Here is a 23,863-nt window from a genome sequence, read left to right on the forward strand (position 1 = left end):
CTGCACTCACCTGCTCTGTCTCAGCCTGCCTGCACTCACCTGCTCTGTCTCAGCCTGCCTGCACTCACCTGCTCTGTCTCAGCCTGCCTGCACTCACCTGCTCTGTCTCAGCCTACCTGCACTCACCTGCTCTGTCTCAGCCTGCCTGCACTCACCTGCTCTGTCTCAGCCTGCCTGCACTCACCTGCTCTGTCTAGACTGCCTCAGTAATTACTGTTGTCACATTCTGTTGTATAATTCAACAAGTGTGTCAATAGCAGGATACCCTCAGATTAAAAATCAACATGCTTGGCTCTCGATTACACCTAGCTACACATACTTTACAGTGTTTGCAATATCAATTTTTTTTATGAAGCCCTTTTTACATCAGAAGATGTCACAAAGTGCTATACAGAAACTCAGCCTAAAACCCCAAACAGCAAACCATGCAGATGTAGAAGCACGGCTAGGACAAACTCTCTAGAAAGGCAGGAACCTAGGAAGAAACCTATAGAGGAACCAGACTCTGAGGGGTGGCTAGTTCTCTTCTGGCTGTGCTGGATAGAGATTATAAGAGTACATGGCCATTAAGGCCAGACATAATATCACTATCATCCAAGTGTTCATTTTCCAAAGTTTTCATTTCAGGTCATCTAATTTGTAAACAGTTCAACTGTAAATGATTACTTCACAAAACATGAACACCCATCAAAATAAAGTAATTTTCTTATCTTGTGAGAAGTGTCGAGACGATGTGTTAAATGTGTTCTTATAGAGTTAAGTGTTCTTATAGATTCAACAGAAAGACGACGTATTCCACTGAGCCCATTTCAACCATTACCGGGGTGTGTTGGACAGGTCCTTACAAACATTTCTGTGGTCGTAACGTTAATGGGAGAAAACAACAGGCACAAGCAAGAGCATGAGCGAGTTGCAGGAGTAAAATGAAGGCAATCAATCCAGCGTGATTTAAAAGACAAGTGGATTTTGGGCCCTTCAAACACAGGAAATAGATGGCTGAAAACGACAGATCCTCAGGTGGGCGGGGCACGTGTGTTGCTATAGAAAGGAGCCGTAACTGCATTCAGGTGCGTGTGCCGCAGCAAATTTTCTTCACAATAGACAAACAGGCTCATTCTGTTCAGAACAACCCAGGGTATGGAACCATGTCATCTTGTAACTGTACATCAAACAGTGATCATAAACGTTGACACTGTATAGGGCATCGGTTTTATGCTATGCACTTGGACTCGCAGGTGTTCGGCTTGCTTGTATGACATCAAAGAGGTATTTTTAATAATCCTCAATGTCTCATCTTTCTAAGTCCTCTTAACTTACAGCATTTCCCTCACTCAGACAACAAAAAATGTGCAAAAGTTATCAAATTAGCGGGAGGCACCTTCTTTTTGCTCGAGGTGCCCAAGTTCAGAACGGCTGTCAGTCAAAACCCATACAGCGCTGTGACGCGCAGAGGTCTGACGTCATGTATAGCATGTTACTGTACAGCCACTGCGTTCCAATTAAAGGCACTTATCAGTGCACAAATCTGCAATTTTCAACCCGTATATATTGGTATGAGTGTAAAGGGATACAAGGCGATGTCATGTCTTACCGGCTTAGATGCGGTGGAGGCAAACAGAACAGAAGCAGTAGGACCCCTGGTTGTAATGGGACGGCCTGTCAAACAAAAGAGAAAAAACAGGGGCTGAACTACAAGCTGACGCTTTTGATGAAATACAACATGGATGGGGACATTTTACAGAACAAACCATATACAGAGACAGCTACTGTAAAGAACAGGCACACAGCGGTGAAGGGTTCTTTGTGGGTAGTTGTTTTGTAGAAGCCAGAATGGAGTCTAATGTGAAGGTAGGCTGTGTATTTTGTGAATGAGAGAGATTGCAGCAGAGTGGGGAATGTCATTCAGGGGCCATGAAAGGACTGGGGAGAGCCCAGTAAACAACAGTAATACGCCTGAAACACACACAACTCAACGTAAACATCAACTGCTCCTCTGCCTGCCTGCCTGCGTGTGTGTGTGTGTGTGTGTGTGTGTGTGTGTGTGTGTACATTCACCTTTAACAAAACACCTCTAAATGCAGATGGTAATTGTTATCATGTTATGCAACCACAAACACATGGACATAATGCAGGGGGAAGCAGTGCAAGAAGCAATGCATGTGTGATGGCCATCGTATCCCTTTTAGGAGTGAATTTAGTCCTTGAAGATAAGAGTCAGAACAGACACTACATTTACTGTGCATGTCATAGTAGTTAGCACAGCCAACCGCAGTCTATTTTGGTTCTTTGGACATACAGGAGTTTTCCCATGATCAAACGGACCAAATGTCTTATGGGTGTATTTCAACACTCAAGATGCTATTCTAGACTTGATAAGTAATCTATCGAGCAGAGATGTTGCGATAGCACGACTACATACTTATGTGCCAAATATGTCGGACCTGAGGTTAGAATGAGTCAGTGAGTGTCTAAGTGGGAAGAGTGCAGGTTGACATTGAGCGGACCGAGAACCTCCAGTCCAATCCGTGAGCTCATGAATTTGGCCCTGCAGTTCAGAGTCTGAGCGGCATCTTTCTCCATTCTGCTGCTCAGCCTCTCTCTCTCTCGCTCTCTCTCTTTCTTGTGGGCTTTTTCTCTAAAAGCTGTTACGTATTCCCATGCCTGCTGCTGCCCCCCCCCCCCCAACCGCAGCTCATGCTGCACTCATTCAATTACAAAGCAGACTACAGTCAGGTCCTGGGTGCTCTGCTTCCAGCCCCAGTCCTCCAGTCCCACTCAGTTCCCATTGGCGAGTGGAGGGCGCAGGAGAGGAAGGAGGGAATAAAGAGAAACGATAACTGAGGACGTGGCATTTTTAATAGAGCAATTTTTCTTATTTTTTTCTATTTAAAACTGAACGTAAAGTCAACATGTCATTAGTTTTCGTTTTTGTTGTGGCTCCCAAACCATAAGCCTGTGGAACATAAGTTAAAGATGGCAATGAACTGGCAACTGGTATATTTCTTTCTTCCTTAAAATTAATCTCCCCCTGATCCAAGTGTTTCCTTCATTCCGGGAAACCAGACTTCACACTCCAATGCTTTTGTTTTCCTTTTCTCCTGTGAAACCTTAAAGGGACAGTTCACTTTTTGGAAGTTTTAGCTCATTTACGTCCTCCGAGTTGTTTCCTCCAAACCGTTTTTAAACGGGTTAGCTGGTTCTTTAGCAATGTCCAGAATCTCCTGGCTAGTATTTTCACCATCCTTGGAAAATGGTACAAAAGCTTAACTTAAAAACTGTCCATTGAAGGCGCCAATGTACAAGCACTGGGATATAGACAGAAACTCACTTCTTTGAGAGATAATACCATCTTTGATGTTCGATCTCGAGGATTATCAAAGGAGAAGAGATCTTACACGACACTCAAAGAATATCAGGTGTGCCGACAAAGAAAAGGAACAAATCCCCTCAAGGCATTTTCTTTCCATTTTCTGACCTTTGCACCGTTTCGTAAAGTATTCAACAGATGACAACGCTTAAACACTGCACACTTGGATGTATTAATAACGACTCTGAAAGAGTTTTACACTACATCTGATTTCATTTAGCAGACTGAACTAGTCTTTGCCAAAAGCTGTTATAATTACTCCATCTGTACATTCATACAGCCTACACACTAAGGATGAACACCAGTGGTGGCCTAGTAAAAGGAAACAAATGTGCTTCATATTTTACATAAAATATTCAGGGGTTTAAGATTAAACAATCAGGAAGGGAGACTAATGAAGTTGCAATGATTCTACAGTAAATACACAGTAAATCCAATGACAGCCATCCCCTCAGTGGCACAGCAATCAGGCCTACATGTGTTTGACCTCAATCAGACCCACAGTGAGAGGGAGTGGGGCCTCCCATCCTTTCTCTCCTCACTAGAGAGGCCTGCGAGCGGGCCTTAGCGATGGGGATCTTTTTGTCAGAGAGTAAGGGCCCTTCCTGTGGTGTTTGGTGCAGTGCGGTCCATGGAGGGAGATGCCTCAAGTTGTTAACGCTGTAATTATATTCAGAGAATGCTGGAGACGGGTCAGTCATGCAGTGTGGCCGGCCATTCACCCATCTAAGGAGACAGCCTTCATGGGCTCCAAGTTCCAACAGGAAAACAGAATTTAAAAAGATAAACGTTACATACACTGAACAAAAATATAAACGCAACATGCAACAATTTCTCCGATTTTACTGAGTTACAGTTCATATAGAAAATCAGTACATTTAAATAAATTCCTTAGGCCCTAATCTATGGATTTCACATGACTGGGAATAGAGATATGCATCTGTTGGTCACAGATACCTTAAAAGAAAGGTAGGGGCGTGGATCAGAAAACCAGTCAGTGCCATATGCCTCATGCGGCACGACACATCTCCTTCACATAGTTGATCAGGCTGTTGATTGTGGCCTGTGGAATGTTGTCCCACTCGATCCAGAGCATCCCGAACAAGCGTCCCAAAGCCGATATAGTTGGGGTTTTTAACAAGCATTTCATATCTGCTGGTTCAGTTTTTGATAATGCTGGGGCCCAGGCCTCTAATGTAAGCTCTGTTACAGTCAACTATAATATAGGCCCTCATGTGAACCATTTGAACTTTGAGCCTGTGTTTTATGCTGAGGTCTATAAAGCACTAAAGAAATTGCAGTCATCATTCACTGTATTATACACTAGAAAAGTAACATAAAAGTGGATTTGGAGACTTACAGATGGCAATCACTTTAAAACAGAGAGGTCCGCTCAGAGCTTATGGCAACGGACACTTTTGGACAATCCCCAAGGCATATCTTGCAATGATGAAATCACTACAAGGCCTTTATACACTGCTGTGATCGTGTCAGAGGCGGAACACATACCTACGTGTGTTTAATGGAGAATAATCCATTCAAATGACCCATCAAAGAATAAATCAAAGCCTTTTCATCTATTAAGTTACTAGCTAAAACACTTTGCATACAATGTCTTTACAATACCTACAGTATGTCCCTGTCTTCGTATAGCCCAGTCCAGTCATCCCATGGGTCTGCCTATAACTTAACAGAGAGCGACAGACAGGGGCCACCTAGGCAGCACAGACAGTGTGGACAGGATGGGGGCAGCGAGGGGTGCATAGTAGGAGACTAAACAGGCTGAAAGGTCCAGAGGGCTGTCTCTGACTGGTGGGGTATGGCTAGTTCAGGATAGTCATGGTGACCAGGAAACAAAGCAGCTGCTGAACAGACATGTCTGTCACTGTGGAAGCTCACTCTGCATTCCACTGGCCGGTCGGTCACATTCTCACACTTCACTTCCACTAGGGCTTCCACTAGATGCAGTCTGAACTTTTCACTCAACCGCGTGCACACACACGCGCGGCGCACACTGCGTAATTTGGCCATCTGTGCATTAACGGTGCAGAATATTTCAGATAGGATTGGGCCATTTATCACGAAATGGGACACAAGTTAAATAATCTGGAAGAAAGTTTTCCTCTCTGACAATTTATTTTATTTTTAATTTTTTTTATTAAATTTTTTATCCCCTTTTCTACCCAATTTTCGTGGTATCCAATCGCTAGTAATTACTATCTTGTCTCATCTCTACAACTCCCGTACGGGCTCGGGAGAGACGAAGGTCGAAAGCCATGCGTCCTCCGAGGCACAACCCAACCAAGCCGCACTGCTTCTTTAACACAGCGCGCCTCCAACCCGGAAGCCAGCCGCACCAATGTGTCGGAGGAAACACCGTGCACCTGGCCCCCTTGGTTAGCGCGCACTGCGCCCAGCCCGCCACAGGAGTCGCTGGAGCGCGATGAGACAAGGGAATCCCTACCGGCCAAACCCTCCCTAACCCGGACGACGCTAGCCCAATTGTGCGTCGCCCCACGGACCTCCCGGTCGCGGCCGGCTGCGACAGAGCCTGGGCGCGAACCCAGAGACTCTGGTGGCGCAGTTAGCACTGCGATGCAGTGCCCTAGACCACTGCGCCACCCGGGAGTCCCCTCTCTGACAATTTTAACAAGCCTATGATCTCATCTATCACATTACAAAACATAAAAACATAAATTACCAAAATAACTCTAATGGGAAAAGGTTTCCATGCAAGAGAAACGAGATACATAAAAATAAACCGTTCAAATTAAACAGATACTTTCCAAGGAATAACATCAATAAACAGTTGTAGTAACACACTTTTGCTATTATTGGTTGTACAGAATTCCTTGATCGGTGATGTGGAGTTGGGCAGAGGGCATTCGTGGCAGGTGTGCCCTCTACTCAACTTTATGGTCACGTGAGGATGGAGTGCAGGTGTGCACTCTATATATTTATATGGCCAGGTATTTATACCTTATACCTTCACCCAGACAGAGTTGAGTAGTTGAGCACACCAACAACTCTCACATCAACCAGTATTCATCATTGAATGTGAGTACAAACAGCTTTTATTGCTTAGAAGAGGACTAAGAGGACTTCATCACCTCTGTTTGTTTGTGTGGGATTTTGGACGCTAATGGCCGTCACATGCTAATGGCCAAGCCAAGCAGCCATTTAGTCATTTATCTGTTTTTCTTTGATACATGTAGCTGGTAACCAATACATGTTCATTGTTTATGCACCTTTTGTGCAGTTGCCTTTGTGATGAAATTATTGCCGGCTATTGCCTTGCTACCTTACAAGATTTATTGTTTGTTTGCCACGTGCTATGCTACGTACAGTTGAAGTCGGAGGTTTACATACACCTTAGCCTTAGGTCAGTTAGGATCACCACTTTATTTTAAGATTGTGAAATGTCAGAATAATAGTAGAGAGAATTATTTATTTCAGCTTTTATTTCTTTCATCACATTCCCAGTTGGTCAGAAGTTTACATACACTCAATTAGTATTTGGTAGCATTGCCTTTAAATTGTTTAACTTTGGTCAAACGTTTTGGGTAGCCTTCCAGAAGCTTCTGACAATAAGTTGGGTGAATTTTGGCCCATTCCTCCTGACAGAGCTGGTGTAACGGAGTCAGGTTTGTAGGCCTCCTTGCTTCCTTGCTTAAAAAGCATGTGCGAGCAAATTTTCTATAGTATTGAGGTCAGGGCTTTGTGATGGCCACTCCAATACCTTGACTTTGTTGTCCTTAAGCCATTTTGCCACAACTTTGGAATTATGCTTGGGGTCATTGTCCATTTGGAAGACCCAGCCCCCTGGGTGCCAGGGTAGCCTAGTGGACTAGTTGGACTAGTAACCAAAAGGTTGCAAGATTGAATCCCCAAGCTGATAAGGTAAAAATCTGTCGTTCTGCCCCTGAACAAGGCAACCCACTGGTAGGTTGGAGTCATTAAAACTCGTTTTTCAACCACTACACAAATTTCTTGTTAACAAACTATAGTTTGGCAAGTCGGTTAGGACATCTACTTTGTGCATGACACAAGTCATTTTTCCAACAATTGTTTACAGACAGATTATTTCACTTATAACTCACTGTATCACAATTCCAGTGGGTCAGAAGTTTACACACTAAGTTGACTGTGCCTTTAAACAGCTTGGAAAATTCTATAAAATGATGTCATGGCTTTAGAAGCTTCTGATAGGCTAATTGACATCATTTGAGTCAATTGGAGGTGTACCTGTGGATGTATTTCAAGGCCTACCTTCAAACTCAGTTGCCTCTTTGCTTGACATCATGGGGAAATCAGCCAAGACCTCAGAAAATAAATTGTAGACCTCCACAAGTCTGGTTCATCCTTGGGAGCAGTTTCCAAACGCCTGAAGGTACCACGTTCATCTGTACAAACAATGGTACGCAAGTATAAACACCATGGGACCACGCAGCCACCATACCGCTTAGGAAGGAGACGCGTAGGATTAAATGTCAGGAATTGTGAAAAACTTGAGTTTAAATGTATTTGGCTAAGGTGTATGTAAACTTCCGACTTCAACTGTATGTTTGGTTCAGATTTGTAAAGACCAGACGGTACTCAGTGGGTGCGAGGGCTGGTTACAGTAAATGTAAAGAGAAGGTGCTCATGGGTTTTTGATGTGCTCCTATAAACTTCACATGTTAGAGCTCATGGGGCTTTTTACATGGAAATGCCTGTATGATGCACCTGCTACTCTTGCCATCTTCCCTCACAGCCCTAATCAGTGTTCCTCTTGCATATTCTGAGATCTCCTATCCTCATCTGCAGCAGAAGCAGCAATGTGCTAACAGTCCAATAGTCTTGTCCCAGTCCTGAGAGTGAATGATGGGACCCTGTCCTGACAGGCACAGATTTTCCCAGTTACACACTCACGCACATACACACACTGACATAATCTCTCCCCACAGCCCGCAGTACCCAGTTCCAGCTGCTTTCCCTGCACACTGGCAACTAACAGGCAGAGCTGAATGCCAAAGCTTTTCCATCGCTGCTAATAAAAATCATTTTGATTCCTGATGTTCTTGGACATGCATAAGAGAGCTTCTGAAAAGTTTTACATGAGTAGATATGAGGAGGGAGGGAGGGGGGAAGAGGGACTTCATATGGAGTTAGTTAGGCTCCACAGAATGAAAGGCTGTTGAGTTCACAGTTTAGCTGCTGGGTCAATCACAATGGCATCAGCAAAGACAAGGTAGTGTGAGAAACACACATGCAAAGATACAACTTTGTTGAAGCGCCCAACCTATGTCTGTGATTCACATTGGTCCTATCCCCTAGGCAAGGTGCATTTAAATATAATTATATTGACACTTTTCAAAGCTGAGGAGAAGTGAGGATGTTGGACGTTGCCAATAGGCATAGTCAATTAAATACCTCTTTATGTTGACAGATCTCAGAACCAAGGAACTCATGTCTGTTCATTCTCTTGTTTCTGGATATTATACTTCCTCATTTCTGATTTCTTTCTCTTTTTATTACACCTTTTTCTCTCCAATTTTCGTGATATACAAACTGGGAGCTACAGTCTTGTCCCATCGCTGCAACTCCCCTACGGACTCAGGAGAGGCGAAGGTCGAGAGCCATGCGTCCTCTGAAACACGACCCTGCCAAGCCGCAATGCTTCTTTATACACTGCTCGCTTAACCCGGAAGCCAGCCACACCAATGTGTCGGAGGAAACACCGACCGTGTCAGCGTGCATGCACCCGGCCTGCCACAGGAGTTGCTAGAGTGCAATGGGACAAGGACATCCCGGCCGGCCAAACCCTCCCCAAACCCAGGCGATGCTGGGCCAATTGGGCGCCGCCTCATGGGTCTCTCGGCCGTGGCCACCTGCGAATAATTCCCAATTTCTAAATTGCCATTTCAGAATAGGTACTGTATTATAATTCATACAAGCGTGAAGTCAGCTCAGTTGATTTGAGTAAGACTCAGTAGGCCTATTCTTAGTTCAATCACCCATGCGGCAGTGAATCAGGAAGTGTCAAACACCAGCTAGCTCACGCATGAACCACAGGCCACAGATTTCACATCAGAGCTGGATTATGACGCTACCAAAAAACCAGACTGAGCCTCATAGAAACTTCATTACCTTTGGATCCTATATTGGCTCCCATAGTGCAATAACAGTACATCAATCATGAGATTATTCCTATCTTCAGTTCATCATCAGAAAGTCGTGTCATTCTTATTGATTTGATATAAATAATTTATTGCAAAATCACTTGACATTCCATATCTGAAACTGACCTGATAAAGAACAAAATGATGATACGTCATCTTTGAGGTTATATCACTTGGAACACTCATTTTGGATCAACATCAGTTCTGAAAATTGCTTTCGGGCAATTCCACAGTAAAAGAATGAAAATGAGATTTTTCACTTTTTAAAATGTATGCCAAACAAAAAACAATGGCATTCTGTTATATATATATTCTTCTCACACACTGAAGATAAACTGTCTCCACATTAATTGCTTCTCAGTTATTCAAGTTATTAATATCCCCCTACAAATAACAGAGACTTCTTGAAAAAGAGCCAGTGCCCATAATTGGCATGGAGGTCTCAGTGAGGCTGAAGGGCACTTTAAAATAAAATGTGTACTTTTATGTGTACCAATATAGCCACAAAAAAAATGACAATGTGCATACCCTAATTAGCATCCAGAAGCCCAATTACTGTATATGTGTGTCTAGCAGTGAGACAGTATCTCCTAATCAGCAGCTAACCATTCGAATGCAGTAACACTATGGCCATTACTGGGTTGTACATGTTATTTAGCTAGCAAACTAAAATTGTGATAGCATGTTGTACCACTTGGTCTTGCCTCATGTTGTGATAGTGTAACAGTATAACTTTAGTACGTCCCCTCGCCCCGACAAAGGGGCGAACCAGGGACCCTCTGCACACATCAACAACAGTCACCCACGAAGCGTCGTTACCCATCGCTCCACAAAAGCCACGGCCCTTGCAGAGCAAGGTGCAACACTACTTCTAGGTTTCAGAGCAAGTGACGTAACTGATTGAAACGCTAGTAGCGCGTACCCGCTAACTAGCTAGCCATTTCACATCCGTTACACTCACCCCCCTTTCAACCTCCTCCTTTTCCGCAGCAACCAGTGATCCGGGTCAACAGCATCAATGTCACAGTATAACTTTACGTTGTCCCCTCGCCCCGACACGGGCGCGAACCAGGGACCCTCTGCACACATCAACAACTGACACCCACGAAGCGTCGTTACCCATCGCTCCACAAAAGCCGCGGCCCTTGCAGAGCAAGGGGCAACACTATATCTAGGTTTTCAGAGCAAGTGACGTAACTGATTGAAACGCTACTAGCGCGTACCCGCTAACTAGCTAGCCATTTCACATCCGTTACACTCACCCCCCTTTCAACCTCCTCCTTTTCCGCAGCAACCAGGGTCAACAGTAGCCTGACAGCTAATGACCACTTCGTTGGAGTCAGAGGCTTTGTCAAAGGGGTGGCTGGACCAGCGAAACACATCTTGCACTCTGTCTGTGCGCACAGCGTCGGCTTCAGCTAGTAAGGTCTCGTACGGGACCCTTGTCAGGCGATGGAGTGCACTGGGTCGTACGAAGGGCTCTCTGCTCAAAGCATCTGCAACAACATTTATTTTTCCAGGGATGTACTTGATGTCAAACTCGTACGGTGCCAGCTTGGCGACCCATCTCTGTTCACAAGCATCAAGCTTTGCTTTGGTCAGAATGTATGTCAAGGGATTATTATCCGTCCATACCGTGAAGTGCTGCCCCCGTAGCCAGTGGTGGAACTTGTCACAGATAGCCCATTTCATGGCAAAGAACTCGAGCCTGTGCGCAGGATACCTCGACTGCGCATAACTGAGGGACTTGCTCGCGAAGGCTATAGGTCTCGCTGTAGCTCCCTGTTCCTGCACCTGGGACAGCACAGCACCTAAGCCATTGCTGGATGCATCCACCGAGAGTAGAAAGGGTTTTTCGAAGTTGGGGTGGGCCAACAAAACCTGGTCCAGTAAGGCTTGCTTCAGCTGGAATAAGGCCTGTCTGCATTCTGTTGTCCAGTCGGCAGCCGTCAACTTCCTGACAGGTGAGCGTTGCTTCTTTTTCCAGCGTGGAGCCTTGTGTCCAGTAGTCAACCCAAAGAGAGGCTTTGCAATGGTCGAGCAACCTTCAATGAACTGTTGATAATACACCACCATCCCAAGGAATGACCTCAACTTCTTCTGAGATGGAATGTCAGTGCCATCTTCCATCAGATCAGCTTCTGTTACTCCTGTAATGGCCTTCACCTTCTCAGGGTCTGTAGCTACACCATCCGCGCTAATGATATGCCCCAGAAACTTCACAGACCTCTGCAGAAAGTTACACTTTTTTGGCGCCAACTTCAGGTTGTGAGCCTTGAGACGCTCAAAAACCATTTCCAGGCGCTGTATAGCCAGATCTTCAGTGGGCGCATAGACCAAGACATCGTCAAGGTAACACAGCAGGCTAAGAAAGTTCTGATCCCCAAAGATGTTTAGCATCATCCTCATAAAGGTTGCAGGACTATTACATAACCCCTGTGGCATACGATTGTATTCGTACAATCCAAATGGCGACGTAAAAGCTGTGAATCTCCGGTCATCCTCATGCACTTCCACATTGTAGTAGCCAGAGGTAAGGTCCATTGTCGAGAAAAAGGCATTTCCACCTAAAGCAGCCAGTGCGTCAGCCTGGTGAGGGAGTGGGTGGGCGTCTTTGATGGTGCGAGCATTGAGCAAACGAAAATCAGTACAGAGTCTCAGGTCTCCAGACTTCTTCCATACAAGGACAAGGGGAGAGGCGAACTCACTACTAGACTTCCTTATGATTTCACGTTCTTCCATCTCATTCAATGCTTGTTTGAGCTTCTCATAATGATTTGGTGAAAGGCGTCGGTAGGGCATCCGAAAGGGTTTCTCATCACTCAGTTGAATGCGGTGAAGACATCCGGAAGCTTTTCCACAATCCAACTTGTGCCTGGAAAAAATAGACTGGTACTCAGCTATGAGCTGGATGAGTTTCTTCTTACCAGCAGGAGACGCTTGACAGGAGTTGACATCAATATCAGTCAAACCTAAGTCACGTAAGACCTCAGGATCGCTTGAACTGTCAGGTCCGTCAGTATCGTGAAGTTGGCTGGAACCGTCATCAGTCAGTGTCAAGTCATCTTGGCAGTCAGTGAGTATATCAGCCGTTCTCTGCACTTGCTGCTGCAAAGCTGCTGATGAATCATCATTCACACACGAACAGTCAAAGTCCTCTAGAGCCATGCAAGGAAAGACATCGGCTAGAGTGGCGTTTCGTCTCAAAGTCACTGTCTTCTGAGAAGGGTTTATCACTCTAACAGGGAGCCACCCATCCCCCCGCAATAGAGCTACTGTCCTCCCTACCAGTATTGACCTTGGTGTTGACCTTGAACTGCTGGGCTCAATGAGAACAGCACTGCCCGCTGATAGATTCTGAGTGTTTCGTAGTCTGCCCCAGACTAAGTGCTCCTGCATAGGCTCTAGAGTCACAGCCCCTTTTAGTCTCACAGTTCCAACTTTGTCAGGTACTTCACCGTCTCTCCATCTCTCCACATTAGCCATCATATTGATTAGCTTGCTCTCCTCACCCCCGTCACACACAGGAGTATAAACCCTCTTCCAGAGATCTCCATCCGTCTTCAGGTGGCGAATCAAGTGCTTTAGGAGATTGCTGCCCAAGATGAGGTCATCACTCTGGCCTTCAACCACCAGTGTAGGCACGGCAACTCTACATCCGGGTCACGGCACCAATGTAACAGTATAACTTTAGTACGTCCCCTCGCCCCGACAAAGGGGCGAACCAGGGACCCTCTGCACACATCAACAACAGTCACCCACGAAGCGTCGTTACCCATCGCTCCACAAAAGCCACGGCCCTTGCAGAGCAAGGTGCAACACTACTTCTAGGTTTCAGAGCAAGTGACGTAACTGATTGAAACGCTAGTAGCGCGTACCCGCTAACTAGCTAGCCATTTCACATCCGTTACAATAGCATGTTGTACCACTTGGTCTTGCCTCATGCCATGTGCCTGTGTAGTGTCCAATGAGTTGACTGAGCCTGTCTGTGAGAGTTCCCACATGTCTGTTGGAAAAGCCAGCACAGTCAGACCCAGTCCCACAGCTGCACTGAGGATAGGCTATAGCATGCCCTGTGTTCATGTCTGTCCTGTGGTCACATCTGCACATGGTACATCATTCTCAACCACAGTCTCTAAAAGGAGAACAATGTTCATGGAAACGCCTCTGCGAAAGGTCTCATGGATTCTGAATTATTCTCACAGTTTGGGGCAGAAACCACTGGCATCCTCTGGACTGTGTTTTCCAGTGGTCTCCTTCAGGGAAGGAGAGAGAGGCCAATACTTGGCAATGGTTTTAAAATGGGATCAAACCCTTCAACCCCAAACTTCATCAAGTGCCCCAGACAATGGGTGTATTCAGATACTTTCCTAGTGTCCCATTTAGGTCCAGAGTTGGCTACGCAGCATGCGTGGGGTCAACCCCATTTCCATGTTAAGTGGGGACCCCTCAAAATGTGTGAATGCATTAAACAACCGTGAAGCAGCACCGAACAGCTCCAACTGCTGCCCCCAGGTGGTGCATTCAGAGGCGGACAAAGAGAGAGGGAGGGAAGGGTCTATGGATTTCTGCGATAGTCCGAAAAGTCTTTATCAATGTAATGTTTCTCTGCGCATTGCCACAGTGTTGTTATTTTTTATTTTAGCCAACCATCTGCCTGCTTGTTTGAGTGATAATAATGCAATGCGCTGGTTTGCGCAGTGACAAGGACTTATAACGCTTCAGTGGAGAAACTAATTCTGGACAACAATATGCAGAACGCTCCAGACATTCATAGGCCACCATCTTGTCCCATTGCTTTCCATGAAAAATATAAGCTGAATAACTCCTTCTCAAAAAAGCTAACAATCTGATTGCAGGATTTATATGCATTTATGTGAGAAATTCTGAACAGTCAGAAATCCATTAAATGTAGCTAGCTTGAAGGGAATATTTGACTTTGTTTAGTTGCCTATGTAAGCACAAAATAATGTTAATAAATCACTCTACCGTCTTTGCCGTCTAAGCCAGAAACTGTTTAGTGCCAAAAATAAGGGGTTAAATACATATAAAAAATATATAATAATAATGTTTCCGGATCTTTCTTACTGTATATCTCTCAGATATAGGACAGACACTTCCGAACAAACTTCCTTTTGATTTTTTGGGCGGACTTTCTGTTGTTCCATGTAATGAATCTGTTATTAAATGCGTTTGTATGGGCTAATAGCAGTAAGGCCAAATAAACATTTTCATCAAATATTTGTTTCATATATTTTTTTGATACATCAAGGGGTCTTAAAATTCAAATAGCAAAATGATCCTTGGTATGACCTTCTTAAAACAATTCCATATTGGAATTTTGGAAAACAATTCCAAAATGTTTTACATATTGGAAAACAATTCCCCCCTCCCCCCTCCACCGGCTTAGACAGGGCTTAGACTCTTATGGGTTAAGGTCCACATCGAAATGGCCATTGCAATCTATTTGAAGAAACCTTTACTATTCTCCCTCTTCAAAGAGTGACTGAATTGCTAAATTCGCTAAATGCTTTAGTCTGTCAGCAGCACCCTTAGTACCACACTGCCCTCTGGTGGTTACCACTGCAAGCTAAGCAGGGTCGGGCCAGCTTTCGATGAGAGACGATCAGGACTGCTGCTGCAGGTGGTATTGGAGGGCCAGTAGGGGGCACTCTTCTATCTGGATAAACAGTAGATCCCACTGCTGGAGTGCAGTGATGGGAAAACTGTGCTATGAGGGATGCTAACAGAGCAAGCTCACAGTTAAATAGTTCAATCTGTCACGCAATCGTCTTCTTGTCATTTAATTAGGCTAACTGGAATTAATCCTTTCTTTTCAAGACACATTTCCTAGTCTTTATAATGCTATTAGTGAGGGAGAAGATAAATAATCGAAATTAATTTGCAAGAAAGAAAACACATGAAACGAAACAAATAGCTTATTTGCATGCAAATGAAGTGTCGGTTTAGGAAAACATGAATAGTTTAACTGAAATATCTGAGGAGAACATGGCTTAATGGTTCATTTATGAAATCAACACACATCCTGGGTGTCCCGGCAGCCCAGTGAACTCTACTTCCTGCGTGTGAGGTCACTCATACGATAGAGAAGGGAGGAAGTGCGAGGTCAGGAATAAGTAGCCTCACTCTGTTTTTTCTAAGATAAACACAGTGACACACAAAATATATTAGAGCTCGGAGTAACACTGAAAGCAATAGACGTGCACACACAAGAACACATGCGCGCACGCATACACTCACAGGGGCGCAGACACGCACACACAACAAAACAGGAAGATGGAACAAGAGGATTCGCATACCAAATCGGATGTTTGAGAGGAGTGTGTTATTGATACTCCCTGGTGAAACCACTGGGAAGGACATCCAGTACATCTATTTAAGGGTCATACAAGGCCAACTATTTAAGGAAAAGCTAGGGAGCAAATCAGACGGACATCCACCAGGAAAAGCACCAACATGACTGCATCTTTAGAGCATCATAATCAGTGTGTCCATTCGCTTCATATTGTGAACGTCAGTGAACCAGTAATATGATTTGAGCTTTTGTTTAACTTGCAATAATGCAATACAGGAGAACCAGAGTGAGATTGGAAGGCAAATGACCCATCACTAGCCACTCAACTAATGTTGGGGCAGACAGCAGGGGAAATAAGAGGCTTGGCTGTTGCTTCCAGACGCACTAATGACTGTACTAAAGCGGTGTCGAATATAGTTTACGGCAGAGAGGGCAGACCAGTCCATCTGGGCTCGTAACATAAAAACATAAAGTCAAAACCAATGAGGATTTTGCAAATCCAGGTGGCAGTGTGGAGTTGTGTTGTGGTAGGTGCTAAGAGGAGTTACACAAATAGAGAAGTGGAGAAAGAGAGAGAGAGCGAGGAGGTCCATGTTTACCAACATGTTTAATTGCCACAGTGTGGTAGCCTAGCCAAGAAGCCCAACCTTTCTTCTAGCTCACAAAGGTGCTTTTGATTATCGGCCTGGCGGAAGCTTGAGGAAGAGATGGCTGTGCCTTGTCAATGAGCTTCCCTTGTCTGCCATTAGTCACACTGCGGACAACTCTCTGAGGTCCTTCACTTATATTAGCTACTACTTCACACTGGACAGGAGTGTTATGGTTTGACATCCCTGGTAGGCCTACTAAAAGCATTAGCTAGGGCAGTAGTATTTTTTCAAGGAACTCAGTCTGGCTTTAAACTTACTCTTCAAAGTTGTAATAGTAGAAACTGGGTAGTGCATCATCATTTCCTCTTGTCATGTTAGTCGTTGCATACCGTAGAGAGCTATTTATAACTTGTCCGAAATGTCCAGATCAACTAGGTTAGGTTTTTTTGCCCATAGATATTGTTGGAATTTTTTAGTGACTCAAATATCACACGAATACACATTAGGCATGGCAAAATGTATAGAATTGCAAGAACATAAACTTTAAACCTGCAAAATTCTCTCCACCAACAAGAGGGGTGTGAACAGTTTGTGTCATGAACAGTGCTTTGTGCCCATAGAACTAGGGGGGATGGGGGCTGAGTGAAAAGGTTTGGGAACCACTGAGTAAGGCTACTAATTAACACTGGACAGAAATCAGACTCTGTGGCTCAGAGACAAGGTTACATATTGTCATAGGATATTTCGTAGAAGTAGGTGTATTTACTATATTATTACCAAAGATATTTAGAACTAACTCAAGATAGTTCATCTGCGTCATTTTCAATTGGAGCAAATTAAGCATTGTGGGCAGAACAAGCAAGAAGGTGGGCAAAGCCAAGCACGAGCTAGCGAGATCCTATTGGTGCATTCTTGCATGTATGTGCATATTTACGTTGGGGAACACCTTCTCTGAACTGAGTGTGTCCAATTACTCCATTCGCCCTTGCGATCCTTGTAAAGAAAGCCATTTTTTTGATACTTTGTCAAAGGGTCACATCTACAAAACTTGCACTCTGTTTGTAACAGATTCTCGTTTTGGAAACAGAAAATTACATTGAGCTCTTACTTTTTTTAAATGAGAAAATCAGCTGAATGTTGACCCAGTTCCATCTTCTCCCACTGCCTGCCACTAGGCTTCCTCTCCTCGCCATATTTGGTGAGGAGTGGAAATTCCAACCGGATGCTTCAGATCTATACATCCGGAGAAACATCTGGCTCCTTGCTCTATCTGTGTTATTACTCTGGTTGCTATTATAATGGATAGAAATGAACAAAACAATGATCTTCTTATTGTCTTTCATTGAACATTTTGTTTGTTTTGCCACACTGTTGAGAGGATAGCTTGCAAGTATGCATTTCACTGTACTGTGTACACCACGTGTATCCTGTGCATATAATACACTTTGATTTGATCTTAGATTGGGGAACAGAGAAAACAAACTCATTCCAGGAACTGACTGTTCCGTGCTCTGAGAGAGACTAGGTCATGTGAACAACTCTGTATGGAACAAGTGTAATTTCCCTGCTAAGCCTACTAGAGGCATTAGCTAGGCCACTAATTCACATTGGATAGGGGTCAGACTATGCTGGCTAAGGGAATAGATAAGCGTATTGCCAAAGGGTTTTTCGTACTCTTTACGTGTTGCTACTGCAAATGAACATCATAAGGTCTTGTGATGTGGGGTACAAACGATTTCCTGAAACAACAATAAGACGGTTTCCTGAAACAACAATAAGAAGGTTTCAGGCTCTAACAGAGTACACAGCGAGGTCAATGGTAGGAATAGTCAGGCAATAAGCAGTGAGCTCCTCTGTCTGGCATAAGTAATTGACGCTAACGACTAGCCTATGGACGTTAGGTAGGGACTAAATCATCTTGAGGTCAGAGCATGGATGAGAGTCTCCTGTAGTAATGTCCATTCATGTTCCTTCTGTAGATTGGCTGTTGACACTGGTAGTCCCATGATCACAAACAGCCTGTCTTCTCACTGGCTCACATGGGCTCCGTCTCTTCCAGTGAGAAGCCTAAAGCCCGAAGGTTCCATTTTGTATTGTTCAATTTCACCACAGCGTGATGTCATTAACACTCCATAAAATATCATATTATGCTGAGGTACTTTTCAAAACGTATATTATTATAAACCTGTTTTATAGCCAGTTAAAATGTCACTTCATGATCAAGAGTATCTGAATACTGAAGCCTGCATGAGGGATCCACCCACACCTGGAACTATCAGTCCTCTAGAATAGATAAAACATTGAGCCAAGTCATCAAACACAGGCTTATCAAAAACTGTCATCAGCTAGCTGGCAGGCTATTGAAACAGAAATAAATTCCATCTAACACTCTTCAGATAATGAGAGAGAGGTTAAGTACGGATCATTAAAGTTGAATTGCAACCCAATATGGCAAGTGTTAGACATTAATCCTATCAAACACTGAAATAATATATTCTCTCAAGAAAGATTGACTAGTTATCTAAGGCTACACAAAGAAAGGGCCCCTCAAGCCTCTGCTAAATAAAGGTTCACTACTTAAACCCCGAAGCTCATCTTCCAAACTCTATTTGTGGTTTCACTTTACTCTCTCCCACTTCATCCCCTTCAGCCAGATCGTTTTAGTCCTTAAGAAAACAGTAGGACCAGACATCCCATCAGTGGTACTGGAACAACATGGCCCAACCTATCCCTCAGATTGGTATGAGGCTTTCATTCCTGAGTAATTTTCTTCCTCCCAAGAGGAGCTACCATTTCGATCATGATAAAGTTAACAAATCAAATCACATTTTATCTGTCACATGCTTTGTAAACCACAGGTGTTGACAAGCAGTGAAAAGCTTATGGGCCCTTCCCAACAATGCAGAGACAAAAATATAAATAACAGATAAAATAATAACACAAGGAATAAATACACAATGAGCAACAATAACTTGGCTATATACAGTGCTTTCGGAAAATATTCAGACCACTTGACTTTTTCCACATTTAATTATTTACAGCCTTATTCAAAAATGGATGAAACAGTCTTTGGCCCTCATCAATCTACACACAATACCCCATAATGACAAAGCAAAAACAGTTTATTAGAACATTTAGCTCATTCATAAAACATAAAAAATAAATAAACATCACATTTACATAAGTATTCAGACCCTTTACTCAGTACTTTGTTGAAGCATCTTTGGCAGCGATTACAGCCTCAAGTCTTCTTGGGTATGACGCTACAAGCTTGGCACACCTGTATTTGGGGAGTTTCTCCCATTCTTCTCTGCAGATCCTCTAAAGCTCTGTCTGGTTGGATAGGGAGCGTCGCTGTACAGCTATTTCCAGGTCTCTCCAGAGATGTTCGATCGGGTTCAAGTCCGGGCTCTGGCTGTACCACTCAAGGACATTCAGAGACTTGTCTCGAAGCCACTCCTGCGTTGTTTTGGCTGTGTTCTTAGGGTTGGCGTCCTGTTGGAAGGTGAACCTTTGCCCCAGTCTGAGGTCCTGAGAGGTACGGAGCAGGTTTTCATCAAGGATCTCACTGTACTTTGCTCCATTCATCTTTCCCTCGATCCTGACTGGTCTTTCAGTCCCTGCCGCTGAAAAATATCCCCACAGCATGATGCTGCCACCACCATGCTTCACCGTAGGGATGGTGCCAGGTTTCCTCCAGACGTGATGCATGGCAAAGAGTTCAATCTTGGTTTCATGAGACCAGAGAATCTTGTTTCATGAGACCAGAGAGTCTTTAGGTGCCTTTTGGCAAACTCCAAGCGGGCTGTCATGTGCCTTTTACTGAGGAGTGGCTTCCGTCTGGCCACTCTACCATAAAGGCCTGATTGGTGGAGTGCTGCAGAGATGGTTGTCCTTCTAGAACAACCATCTCCACAGAGGAACTCTAGAGCTCTGTCAGAGTGACCATCGGGTTCGTGGTCACCTCCCTGACCAAGGCCCTGCTCTCCCTATTGCTCAGTTTGGCCAAGCGGCCAGCTCTAGGAAAAGTCTTGGTGGTTCCAAACTTCTTCCATTTAAGAACTATGGAGGCAACTGTGTTCTTGGCGACCTTCAATGATGCACACATTTTTTGGTACCCTTCCCTAGATCTTGGACTCAACACAATCCTGTCTCGGAGCTCTACATACAATTCCTTCAACCTCATGGCTTGGTTTTTGCTCTGACATACACTGTCAACTGTGGGACCTTATATAGACAGGTGTGTGCCTTTCCAAATCATGTCCAATCAATTGAATTTACCACAGGTGGACTCCAATCAAGTTGTAGAAACATCTCAAGGATGTTCAATGGAAACAGGATGCAACTGAGCTACATTTCAAGTCTTATAGCAAAGGGTCTGAATACTTATATAAATAAGGTATTTCTGTTTTTAATTTGTAATAAATGTGCAAAATGTTCTAAAAACCTGTTTTCGCTTTTTCATTATGGGGCATTGTGTGTAGATTGATGAGGAGAATTTCTTTTTTAAAACCTTTTTAGAATAAGGCTGTAATGTAACAAAATATGGAAGAAGTAAAGTGGTCTGAAAACGTTCCAAATGCACTGTACATGGGGTACGCACATGTAGTGTAGGTAGGGATAAAGTGATTAGGCAACAGGATCGATAAGACAGTAGCAGCAGCGTATGTGATGAGTAAAAAAAGTTTGTGCAAAAAGGGTCAATGCAGATAGTTAAATAGTTAACCAATAGCTACCCGGACAAACTATTTAGCAGTCTTATAGCTTGAGGGAGGAAGCTGTTCAGGGTCCTGTTGGTTCCAGACTTTGTGCATCGGTACCACTTGCAAAGCGGTAGCAGAGAGAACAGACTTGGGTGGATGGAGTCTTTGACAAAATGTTGGGTATTCCTCTAACTCCATCTGGTATAGAGTTCCTGGATGGCAGGGAGCTCGGCCCCAGTGCTGTACTTGGCCGTACGCTCTATTCTCTGTAGCGTCTTGCGGTCAGAGGCCAAGCAGTTGCCCTACCAAGCGCTGATGCAGTCAGTCAAAACGCTCTCAAAAGTGCAACCATAGAACTTTTTTGAGGATCTGAGGGCCCATGCCGAATCTTTTCAGCCTCCTGAGGCATTGTCGTACCTTCTTCACAACTGTGTTGGTGTGTGTGGACCAGGACCATTTCTTAGTCCACTACACCCCCACTACAGCACACATAATGTAGCTGATAGGGATCTTAAATGTGTTGTCTAATCATTTGGGTTACTACCAGTGCTTTATTGATAGATGCCTCGTAAAAGTCCCTTCTTATCCATCAGCAGCAGCTTTCATGTCAAATGTTGGTTCAAACAGCCAGAGGCCGAGCTCAGACGAGCTTGCCAACAACCCAGACAAAGGCAGTTGTCACCGGCTACATTCAGTCAGGAAATCCACCCCATTAGTCAACAAGCCGGACATTACCGATGCTGCGACATAGTGTTGTACTGAGAATGACTTATGGTAGAGTAACAGCCAGTCAAGTCTTTCTGAGTTCTGAGAAACTCTAACCTTTACAGGTAATAGGACATGTTATATCTGACCTCATCTACCAAAATACACTGAGCTAAATAACAATTCTGAGCCGATAAGTAAGATATCAACACAGCTCAGTCTGAGCAGGACAGCTTTCCTTCCCATTCACAATACTGTATCCTTGTTCGATGGTACCTGTAAAAGCCTTGACGAATCTGAGATCCTACTTGTGTGGGATGTTTTGGCAGTCACACCAGAACAAACTCAGTATGTAAACGAGATGCCATTAAGCACAAGGGAACCGAGGTCAAAGCTCCCCGTCATTTTATAGCAAGTGCAGCACAACAGGGTTCACGCAGAGATTTCAATAGGAATATGTCTTAAAAATGAGAGCTTCGCTGCAGCAGCAAACTAAGCATGCAGAATACCCGGCTCCAAAATATACCTGACTAGTAAACAGCAGCGTGAGGTCACTCAAATAGGCATGTCAAAATATAGCCACAGAATGTGCTCACAGTGTATGTATAGTAGAATTTCACTGTCTGCCAGTAACACTTGCACTTGACCCCCCCCCCCCCCCCTCACACTTGACTATTCCCCCCTACAGCACTGACTTTGATGATAGCTACTTTATTGAGGAAAGATTTACTTACTATGACTGAGATATGTGGTTGTCCCACCTAGTTATCTTAAGATGAACGCACTAACTGTAAGTCACTCTGGATAAGAGCATCTGCTAAATGACTAAAATGTCAATGTAAATGCCAGCCTGAGATGAGTAGTCTGAAAAGTACGGGTGTGATCTGAACTGCTCTTTTTGTGAGCCAGCCAGGGACAGATGCACAGTCAGAGACCGACCCCCTGGACCGATCCAGTCAGGGATGTCTCAAATAGACACAGGCCATGCCTTGTTCCAGTTTGTGATTGGCCCTGAGCTGTAGCCACAGAGGGTACGGAATGGCACTGAGACCCAGAGAGTTCAAAGGGAGAAAAAAGATGTTGATGTACCAGCAACACAGGCTCGCCCATTGAGGCCCAGTGGCACGGGATCTGCCCAGCGCTGTTTAGCTTGTCCAAGATAATGGGAACTTTCATGAAGGGGCAGCGGAAACTGGCTCATGCTTGTCACCAAGATGAGTGAATGGGACCGACGGGAAATAAACATAGTTGGCACTGCTGCTGTTGTTTGTCTAAAACTGCTGTAGCGAATTAACCAGCGTATCTGAGAATAAATTATATGAGCTGCATGGAGTATGATTGTTCATTCCGAATAGTCATGGAGAAGGATTGCTGTGGAAAGCACGGTGCCCTTTGAAGGCAGTTTTATATCAGCTTCATTATAAAAACCGAGCCCAATGAAGGGATCAAAACAATCAAAAGCAGCTGGGGGTTCTGGAGTGTAGTCATTTGTCTTTGGGTGTGGCACTGGTATTAACTCTTACTGGAGGATGGAAGATATCCAGATGATGTATGAGGTTTGGGGTATGTAGCAAAGAACACATCCATCCTCACATGTTGTCCACCTATTCACACCACTCCTCTGAGAAGAACAGAAAACAGGAAATTGACACATTTCTCCTCAGTTACAGGTCTAAGATGTCACTGACCCTGGGTCACCAAGAGAGCAGGAAGAGTTTGAGGAATGTGGGGTCAACTGCAAAGGATTCAAAGCATAAGTCTTAACACGGCTAAATGAATTCCCTCTTCCAGTGCAAGGATATGAACCAGAGCTACACAGGCCGTGTGAAAAGGAAGAGAGAAAAGCAAAAACGGTCACCCATAAATCATTATCTGAATTAAGGAAAGGTCATAGTTGGGACGTCCCAAGGATCCCGTTTATACTTTTTTTTAGGAAGGGCGTACTCTGACTTCTGCATTGGGAGTAACGATTTGAAAAAGAGAATGCTCTATTTTGTTTCTGTTTTCTCAACACTTTCCTC

The 23,863-nt window shown here is 44.2% G+C and overlaps 1 protein-coding gene across 1 annotated transcript in view; it reads right to left on the reverse strand.

Moving 5' to 3' along the window:
• The window catches only part of tspan9a (tetraspanin 9a), a 285,667-nt gene that overhangs the window by 253,188 nt on the left and 8,616 nt on the right, over positions 1 to 23,863 (reverse strand). Inside the window, exon 2 of the mRNA XM_039001479.1 lies at positions 1,592 to 1,656. The gene's annotated coding sequence lies outside the window, so the exon portion shown is untranslated. The remainder of the gene's footprint in view (positions 1 to 1,591; positions 1,657 to 23,863) is intronic.

Source organism: Salvelinus namaycush, chromosome 9 (genome assembly GCF_016432855.1).
Source record: "Salvelinus namaycush isolate Seneca chromosome 9, SaNama_1.0, whole genome shotgun sequence".
Classification (NCBI taxonomy): domain Eukaryota; kingdom Metazoa; phylum Chordata; class Actinopteri; order Salmoniformes; family Salmonidae; genus Salvelinus; species Salvelinus namaycush.